The following is a 10251-nucleotide window of genomic DNA, read 5'->3' as shown; positions in this document are numbered from 1 at the left end:
GCTAAATGTGCAGTAAATAAAATAAAATAGTTCTATGAAACCATAAGTAGTAAAACCTGGCTGCTGCGTCACTGTTTCAAGCTTCTGTTTTGTAGCTCTATGTCTATTTACACTTGACACACCACTTCTCAGCATCATTAGCGGCATGCACATGTTTTGGCACTAAGGAGCTCGTTCCAGACTCTTCACCTGCACTTCTGTGCCGTGTGAGCGAGGTGCTCCAAGCAGATCTGCGGGCATAATGACACTGCCTTGTTTTCCTCAGCCAAGTGGCTGTTCCTCGTGACCGGCAGCTACAGGTGAGTGGCTGCTGAACAGCGTGTGATACGGAAATGACAAGAGTGTGTGAATTAATGTCAACTTGTAAGAGAGACCATTTTGCTTTAATTTTTGTGTGAGCACAGGTGTGTAAAAAGCTGGCCTTCACTCTACTTTTAAACCACAGTCCTTTAGCACCATAGAGGTAACATGGGAAAGAGACAGGGAAAGAAACAGCACTGAAAAGCAGTCTGTGTGAATCCATTGAGTGTTTTAAAAAAATCATTTACCTGTCATTTGAAGGAAGTGCTCTATGCAATTGTTTTATGAGGATTTGTGTTGCTTGACTTGACAGATGTGACATGGGTGACTACTAAGCCTGTGCCTTGGGTCATTTGTCAAATCTTGACACATTCACCCATGAATGACCTGTGTGAAATGAAATAGCCAGTCATTACTGAGACCAGCACAGAAGAGCCATGCTGTTGGAAATCTGCCCATCTGAAGGCACTTAGTAATGAACTAATTGTTATATAGATTAGGAATTTCCCACTTTCTGGAGCCACATGACCAGATCAGGCTAAATGTACACTCTTAAAAATATAGGTCCAGAGAACAACCATTTGTGGTTCCTTTAGAAACAACTTTTGTTTCTAATGGAAAGAGATGCGAGCATAAAACACTTTCACACTGGTCCGAAACCTTTAAATTTACTTCTTCATACCTTTATACAAAAATCATTCTTTTTAGGACCAAAGTTCTCCTATGGCCTCTATAGAATGTGGGAAAGGATGTTTCAGTAAAGTATTTAGATGCAGTCAGCCATCAGCAGTTTGCAGTTCGCCGGTCCTAAACACTGGTTCACTGATCTCCACAATAAAAGCACAATTCCATACAAACTGACTAAATCTGCATTTATTTTTTATTGCTTTATTCTTCGGGTCATTGTCCATTTGGAAAACCCATTTGCACCCAAGCTTTATCTTCCTGGCTGATGTCTTGAGATGTTGTTTCAGTATTTCCACATAATGTTCTTTCCTCATGATGCCATTTGTTTTGTGAAGTGCACCAGTCCCTCCTGCAGCAAAACAACCCTACAACATGATGCTGCCACCCCCATGTTTCACAGTTGGGATGGTGTTCTCAGGCTTGCAAACTTCACCTTTTTTCCTCCAAACATAACAATGGTGCTTATGGCCAAACAGTTCAATTTTAGTTTCGTCAGACCACAGGACATGTCTCCAAAAATTAACACCTCCAGGCATCTGGAAATTGCACCCAAGGATGAGCCAGACTTGTGCAAGTCCACAATTCTCTTCCTGATATCTTGGCTGATTTCTTTTGACCTTCCCATGATGTTACACAAAGAAGCAGTGTGTTTCAGGTGTGCCTTAAAATACAGATACAAATCAGAAGCTTCCAAAGACATGACATCATCATATGGGCTGTCTCAAATTGTTTAAAGGCATAGTAATTTTAGTGTATTTAAACTTTTGACTTTGAAAAAAGTACTAAAAATAACCTTAAATTCCCATTATTCTCATTATTCTGGCACTTGGCTAATAGAAATAATTTTGGGAATCCCAATTGACCCAAAATGGGAAAAGTTCATTCTGATTTCATGTCACAGTGAGATAAAAATGCATATGTTTTTTTATATAGTGTATGTAAACCTCTGGTTTCAACTGTACATATTAGCTTAAAGATTCATCACATTTTTTCTATCGTTCCTAAATCATGCTGGCAAAACAAAATGTCAGTTTTAGGAACCATGAAACATAAATTACTGATACAGAAATTGGGCCCTAAAACAGATAATGGCAACCCATTATACATATTCCACCCTTTAGAAGGGACCCATTGTACACTTTTCTTGTAGTTCCTTAGTTTCCCAACCTCTTTTTCTGTCCAAGATCCTATGTGCCCTAATTAAACAGGATGTTTTTGTTACTGTGCCAAAATAAAATTGATACATATAAATAATCTTTTTGTTCTGATTGGCTTTTAGATATTGAAAAAGCAGTCCAGGCTGAAAAATTCCTTTAGTGACAAGGGATCAAGATGAACTGCTGATGGATGCACATGGAGACATATAGTACATATTAAAACTTTCATGACATCACAAAAGCAATTTATTCAAGCCAGGCCGGTCCTGCAGTTTAGTTTCCATACACGGATAACATGGAGAGTGGAGTAAAGATCCACATTCTGAAACTTTAACAATGTTTACGTCTTACATCAAACACTTATATTTAAAAAAAGAAAACATATTCCCTTTGTAATACAATCCCTTTGAACTACAAAGGTGTTTGTGTTGGTCCACACTTCACTTCTTCACTCTCGTAAACACATAAGCTCACAATACTGTGGAAAAGTCAGAGGTCACCCTTTGTTTATTTACTTCATTTCCAGTCGAAATGGTAATTCACTTTTTATTTTGTATTTTTTTGACATCAGGGAATAAACAGAAAACACACATTTAACAGACAATCACTCAGACAATTAAAGAACTAAATCTAATATCAGATGTTTCAGCATTTAGTGTTTACCTTTACCTTTATTATCCTGTGAGCTACACAGGAGACTCACTTTCAGCTTTTCAGACCTTTCACACCTTCAAAGTTTAACCGTAGGCAAGTATTATTATTATTTTTTTACTCACAATCAAAATAATTCCAAACATGTTTAATAATGTTGAAGTCTGGTCTAGAGTGATCAGCCTATTGTTCTGAAAACAGCAGGCACTTCCACAGTTTGATTAGATCCAATGTTCTTCTTTTGCTTTTCTCAGTAAGAGCTTCTTGATAATCTTCACTGCCATTCAGATTCACAGTACTGAGTCATTTTCTCACAGTAAAAAGATGGACAGAAACATCTGCGTATTTGTTCAGATCTGAAGTGCGAGTGGAGTTTTTGCTCTCTGTCTCAAAGTCTTTTCCGGATCTTTTATCATTTAACTTTTTTTGCTCTTTCGGTTTTAATTGAAAATTCAATTAATAAAGGGATGCAGTTTAACTGTACATTTTAGTTTCCTAGCATTTACCTCTTAATCCATAGAGACTATTTAGTCTTAAGATTTGTAATGAGCCTAAAAGAGGTTTAACTTGCATTTCTCTCATATCCCCTCAGATAACCACATACAAACGCAGTCATTCATAGGCATTCACACTCTCACAGAAGCATTTGTATGCATAGCCCTCTGCAGGATTCTGAGGACTTTTGTACACATTGTAGAGTCGGCTGTCTAGATCTGATGGGTAAGTTATGCATGGGTGAATCAGCACTACTCGTCTCAGGATAGGTCTGTTATTGTTATTGTCGGCAGAAGCTAAGTCATCACAACAACTGACCACATGGCCACGTTTGGCCATTGACTACAATCTCCTTTTTTAAGTGGAAATGTCTAATTTTTTTTAAAAGAAATTATGGATAATTAAAATATTAAATGGTTATCAGAGTGATGTGGTGTGAAAAAATATACAGCTGCTGAAAAAATGAAGAGACCACCCTACATTATTAGTTTCTCTCGTTTTACTATTTATAGGCAGTGTGTTTAGCATTGTATTTCATAAACCATGGACAACATTTCCCCTAAATTCCAGATAAAGATATTGCTATTTAGAGCATTTATTTGCAGAAATGACAACTGCTCAAAAAGAACTGCTCAAATAATGCAAAGCAATCATTTTAATAATTATAATGCAAAGAAGTTATTATTAAATTAAAACAACACAATAATACAAATTTGAGAGCGTTCAAAAATCACTATGGTGAAATAACCTTGACTGCCAATCACAGCTTCCATGTCTTGGCAGGCTCTCCACTAGTCCTTCACATTGCTGTTAAGTGACTTTATCGCATTCATAGTCTGCAAATTCAGGTAACTCAGCTTTGTTTGATGAAATTAAAACAAAGCTGGAATTAAATAGCTGTCATACACGTAAAGATGCACATTTAAGCAAAAATAATTAATTGGTCTCTTAATTTTTTCCAAAGCTGTATATCTGAAGAAGTTAATGCCACTTAAAGCAGCTTCATAGATAGTTGTAACACAAAAAATACATCATTAGAATCTAAAAATAAATGTACTTTAAATGCATTAATGGCAGAAAGATACATGCATGCCTTTATGAAGCATGAAAAATGTTTCTGAAAGAACACTTCATTTGAAGTCAGTATCAGTATTTTACCATTATAAACATTACACATATACACTCCAAAGACACATTTAGGTTCAATATTTGTTTTGGATAGCAAAAAAAGGCCTATATTTGTGTTTGACATTGCAACCCATAGTTCCATTAAGCCACTGTGAATGGCTTTGAATTAATCTGAAAGATTTCATTATGCAAAAGATTTTATTATTAAAAAATCCAATTAAGGTGCATTATAACACACAATCTAAAGACTAAAAACCAGTAGAAAACAGTAGAAACTGAATTTGTGTGTCGATTTGCACCAATGTGTCACTATTTCACATGCTCATTTTAGCAGGTTCAGGAGCTATGAGTGGGTCACTGGTGTTAATGGGTTCAGCTGTTGTTTTGGCCACATCAGCATGCAGGCTACGAGCACTGGCCCAAAGCATTGTGATCAGCTCGGTCAACACATTTGTGATTTTAGGCCTGTGTGTGTTTTACTACGGTTGACCGTGTGTGTGTGTATGGGTGCATTGTAATGCCCTCTGTATCCCTATTCCTGCTGCTTCTCATGTTCTATTACTTTGTCATCTGTTTCAGCAGAATGAAAGGCGTTGATGTAAACAGCCATGATAGTACGTCCTCATTGAATTCACCTACACACTCTACCTCCGTACACATTGCGTGCTGAGAATGTTGGTGTGTATTGGGTAGTGTTAGAGTGGTAGAGTTGCTGTAGTGTACACCTGTCTGATTTCATTATGATTGCTTCAGCTTTATTCGGTGTGTGTATGTGTATGCACGGGTGTATTACACGTGGTGCGTAATATGACCTCATTGTACTGTAGTAAATGCTTTAATTGGAAGTTTTAATCATGCTCTTTCACAGAGCATCAGTTCACTGTCAGGGTGTGAGTGCTGTGATTATCAGCTGCTCTGACTGTGACAGGTTTACGGCCTCTTATGAGCACTTAGATCGAGAATGTGCGAGTAATTATGTGGTGTGATGCAATTAGCCTTATTCACATAGCTGCCATTTTACTTGTTACGTCACACCAGAGACTTGAAGAATGACAGGGCAGTTCGCCTGTTGAAAAATGAATGGAATAGCTTATTTCCTCTCAGCATGGTGGTTGTATTGGGAAACCCTGCTCTTCAATAAAAAGAATCAATTCCCTTATTGATAAATGTGTAAAAGCCCCACTTGTTTAGGGGATACAGGCATAAAAGACATCTAGAACAACCTGAAGAATACATTGTTCTGCCTGGACTCTGACATAGTCAGTCCACTGTTTTTAAAACAGCAGCAGCTTCAGCAGTTTGATTTGATCAATTGTTCTTCTTTTGCTTTTCTGAGTAAGAGCTTCTGGATCAGCTGAACACCCCTTTAGATCCACAGTGTTGAGTCATCTTCTCACAGTGGAAGGAAAGACACAAACACCTGTGTTTTTTATACCACTGGACTCTCTGAAGGGTCCTGGTCTTTGTAATGAGGGATTTCTGCACTACTGCTCTAGATTGATTCTCTCCATGTAGTTGTGGATCAGTCTGTGTGTGTAGTTCAGTCCGATTGGTCACTCATTTATTCGTTATAAAGATGAGCTGTCTTTGTGAGTAAAGCTCCTCTATGCGTGCCCCAGTAATGAATGCCAGACACGTGGGGAAAGTTGGGAATTCCAGGAAAGCCGTGAGCTAATTGGATATGAGAATCTGACAAGAGTAAAGATTTAAGTACTTTTTATCTGATGGCTGTAGTTTTGGTGGTCTACCAGGTTGTGCATGGTTGTTAGGGGTCCCATTTTGTTCTGTATCTTTTAATATTTTCTTTAATTTTTTCATTTGATGTTTGATAATCACTTTACGCAAACGATTATCTTACACAAAATGATATATCTATCTACCAAGACCTGAACATCTATTCCATAACATATTAGACACACATAAACATACACAGAGTTACTTTTATAGGCTGTCACAAAAGCATGCATTGTCCCTTGTATTTGTACACTCTACTGCCTGCTGTGTAGCTATGTTTACATCTAATGGGTGATAGAATAGGTCTAACAGACCTATAGGTCTTTTAATCTTAGTGTTATCTGAGCCAAAAAACACAATTTTAAGGATTTTGCTAAAATGTGTTATTAGAACCATTATCTTGGTAATCAGCTTAAGGTCTCTCCTTATTCTACGAGTGAAAATAACTGACCATGGACAAAGCTAAACACTTTGGTAACATTTGTGGAAATATTCAAACTGTCTTACTATGTAGCTATTAAACTCTGTGTTTTATGGTCAAGGTGGTTGACAAACTAGTCCCAGGTAGCCCAGTCAGGAGAGATTAATAAGGTTGGGTGGAAGCTTTGACATCTTTTGCTTGATGATCCTTTGGTTGGCAGGATACAGAGGGCAGTGTAAATGTCCATGACGGCCATTTACACTGCTCACTGCATCCACAAAGCAACCAGCATTGTGGATGACTCCACCCACCCCAGACTGTTCTCCCCCCTGCCACCAGGAAGAAGGTACTGCAGCATCCGGTCCAACACGACCAGACTCTGCAATAGCTTCTTCCCCCAAGCCATCAGACTTCTCAACTCCAGAGACTACACACACACACACACTCACTTTCTCTCTCTCTCTCTCTCTCTCTCTCTCTAACCATTTACCCCAGACAATATGGAAAGCATTTGGCACAAATAACCTTATTACCTCACTGGACTCAATATTTATTGCACACAGCATAATTTGCACATTTCCCCTAATTTATTTATTATTCTTTGTCTGTACTGTGTTGTGTTGTCTGTTTGCACTTGTTTGTGTTGCACTTGTGTTCTGTATGCACTGTCTATGTTGCACCATGGTCCTGGAGGAACGTTGTTTCGTTTCACTGTATACTCTGTATGTAGTTGAAATGACAATGAAAACCCACTTGACTTGACTTGACTTAAAATGCCTAGTTGTAGTTTCTGCTAAACCAGAGCCAAAGTGCTAGCATTTAATGCAGAGGGTGTCTGACCAATTTCTTGCTTATCCATCTTGTCTCTCTGCATACCACAGACAGTCCGGGTGCTGCACTTTTGCACTTCTGAGTTCTACCTTTTATGTTCCGTCAGAATTACGTTATCAATTGACATTTAGAAAATCAATTTTTGACATATGGGAATTGATTCAGAAGATCCCTGTCTGCATTAAGATGCATCTAAGAATCTAAAATTCACCCCCCCCCCCCAATATAACACAGCATGTCTAACTAATTTCAGCTGATATTCTCTCTTCATATAAAATAGCTAAATAGTGGATGCTACAAGCCAATATATTAATTGTATACAATTTTAGTATCAGAATTTTTTTAATGAAAATAATGTCTTCTGTGTAGATCTGACACTAGATGGCACTCCTTAAAGAGTCCACATGGCTCTGGTTGTTTTTGTGTCTTGTCTCTGCCATAGCCCCGCCTTGTCATTACAGTGTTTCTACCTGTGCCTCCTTTGTAGCCTTGCCCTCTTGTTAGTCTCAGTCTGGTCTTGTACGTGTGCATGTTCATGGTGTTCGCTTGGCCTGCTTGTTTCCTTTGTTAGTTTCCCAGTATTTGTTTTGTTCTCTAGTTTGTGTTTCTTTGGTTCCTGTTTTGCTTTGTTTGGTTTTGTGCTTATTAAAGTATCTGCATTTACGTCTGCCTCCACCGCCAAGCTTAATATTGTGACATTATTTAGTCAATTAGTCTGTACTCATTAGGACTATAATGCTAGCATCTTACTACTCCAAAAACCTGTTTGCTATAGAAACACAGAAAAACACTGGTACGTTTTTTAAGCTGGCAGATTCATTTACCACCATTCATTGTCAAAAATACATTCATTATGTAACTGGGGCTGGACCAATTTTCTTTTTAAAAACAGACACTGTGTCCAGTTGTTTGAGGAGAGGCATAAATGTATTTGTTTGCTAATGGAGAGTTATATCATTAGCAAATTGCCAGATAGCCAGACAACCTGGCTACTGACTGACTGACTTTCAGCACTAATATTTTAACCCCCAATAAACCAAATTCATGAATAGTGTTGGTGTTGAGTGTTGTTTTAACCCCAGAGGTTTTCAGAGCACTCCAACTGTGCTAGCTAACATCTCTCAAGAACTCCAAGTCCTATCTTAGTGAAGTAGCAGTGACTGACATTTAGTAGTTTCCCATAGTGTGGAACAGAAACTGTGACCAAGTGTATAAATTTTAGTTTGGGTATCACAGTATAAATATTTACTCTATTGATGAGCTGAAACGGTTCTCTAACTGAATCAGACCATGCTCTAATTTCACTGTTTTGGGAAAGGCCCCACTTCAGCCTGAAATGGAGAAACTGATTTCTGTTTCTGCCTCTGAGTTTGACAGGGCTAAAATAGAGATTCTGACTTGTTCTGCTGGGGAGATATCCTGTTATCTGTAGTCTGACTAATAGCTCGATGGGAATAGAATACACCCATGGATACACCTCAATCGAAATAGATTAGTACAAATTAGGCCATTCCAAATACCATTCCAAGATGGGATGATCTGTTAAACTGAAGACTAATGGCCATGTAAACACCTATATCTTATTAAATTCCCAATTGGAAGAGTGTATTTTATTAATGTTTATTAGTTACCTCTAGTAATTAGCAATTTATTTAAATATTTAACATTACAATCATTTGTCTATAGACAGACATCCCACCTCTCACAGACAAGCCGTGAGTCTCCTGCATATTGATAGCGGCTTCCTGATGTCCGCAAATTATAGACAGTATCCTAGAAGTACATTTTTAAGAGTGAGAGTGAGAGAGTGACGGATGTAGCAAGAGAGTGACACAGAGCATCCTGATTAGTTTACTTAGCTCAAAGAGACCAATCAGCTTTCAGTGTGGGCAGGCTTTAAAGTTGGCCTCTCTCTTTCATCAGTTCAGTTTGGTTCTGAAGCTCCATGGATTTCTGATGTCTTACTGGATGAAGCCAAACGTCCTGTAGGCTTCATTGAAGTTATAGGAGAATTAAACAAAACTCATGAGTACTCATGAGGACTAATATAAATACATATTTTAACATCCCATTTTCTGCTTCCAAGTTTTTGCACATTATATAATTACTACTACATCTGTATAAACACATATCTCACATATCTAATCTCAAAAGCTGTACTGAACATAGCAGCATTGAGATGCCTGTAAGATTTCAATGACCTTGCAGTATATCTGTCAGTGAGCCAAGTGTTGGCTTTCCATCTGGAATGAAGAGTGTGAGTTGACTATGAACTAGTTTGGTGAATAGTCTGGTAAATATCTTCACAGCTGTTCTCTGCAGTGCTGGAAGGTGACCGGTGGGCAGATCGATAAGCAGAGCCATACAGCAGAACACAGACCCACAAAAGGCAAATTGGCCTTCAGCTCTGCAAAGTTAGTTAATGCTGAGCTTACCTGCCTCCTACAGATCAATTAACACATAGCAGAACACTGCCAAGGGAGAACCAACATATATCAGAGAGAGAGAAAGACTTTGCATGCAGCTACAGAAATAGCCCAAGTTCTCCCAACTTTTTGATAGTTAAACTTTTACAGTACAACACTTGGGCGCATGTTATCTCACAGTGTGACAGTGTGTTGGAGAGCGAGGACAGACTGAATTTTGCAAGAGAGGAGAAGCACAGTCACACAGAGAGATTCCACACACTGCTCTTACAGACAAGCAGACTGGCTCATTACCCATCTCAGCCTCAGCCAGAACAAAAACACACAAGAGCTACCCAGTCTTTAAACAACACCTACAGACTCTCTATCTCGCTCTCTTTTCCTGTGCAATTTCATATATACTAAAAGTTGATTAATATGT

This window comes from Salminus brasiliensis, chromosome 2 (assembly GCF_030463535.1).
Source record: "Salminus brasiliensis chromosome 2, fSalBra1.hap2, whole genome shotgun sequence".
NCBI classification, from domain to species: domain Eukaryota; kingdom Metazoa; phylum Chordata; class Actinopteri; order Characiformes; family Bryconidae; genus Salminus; species Salminus brasiliensis.
This window is presented reverse-complemented; position numbering follows the sequence as displayed.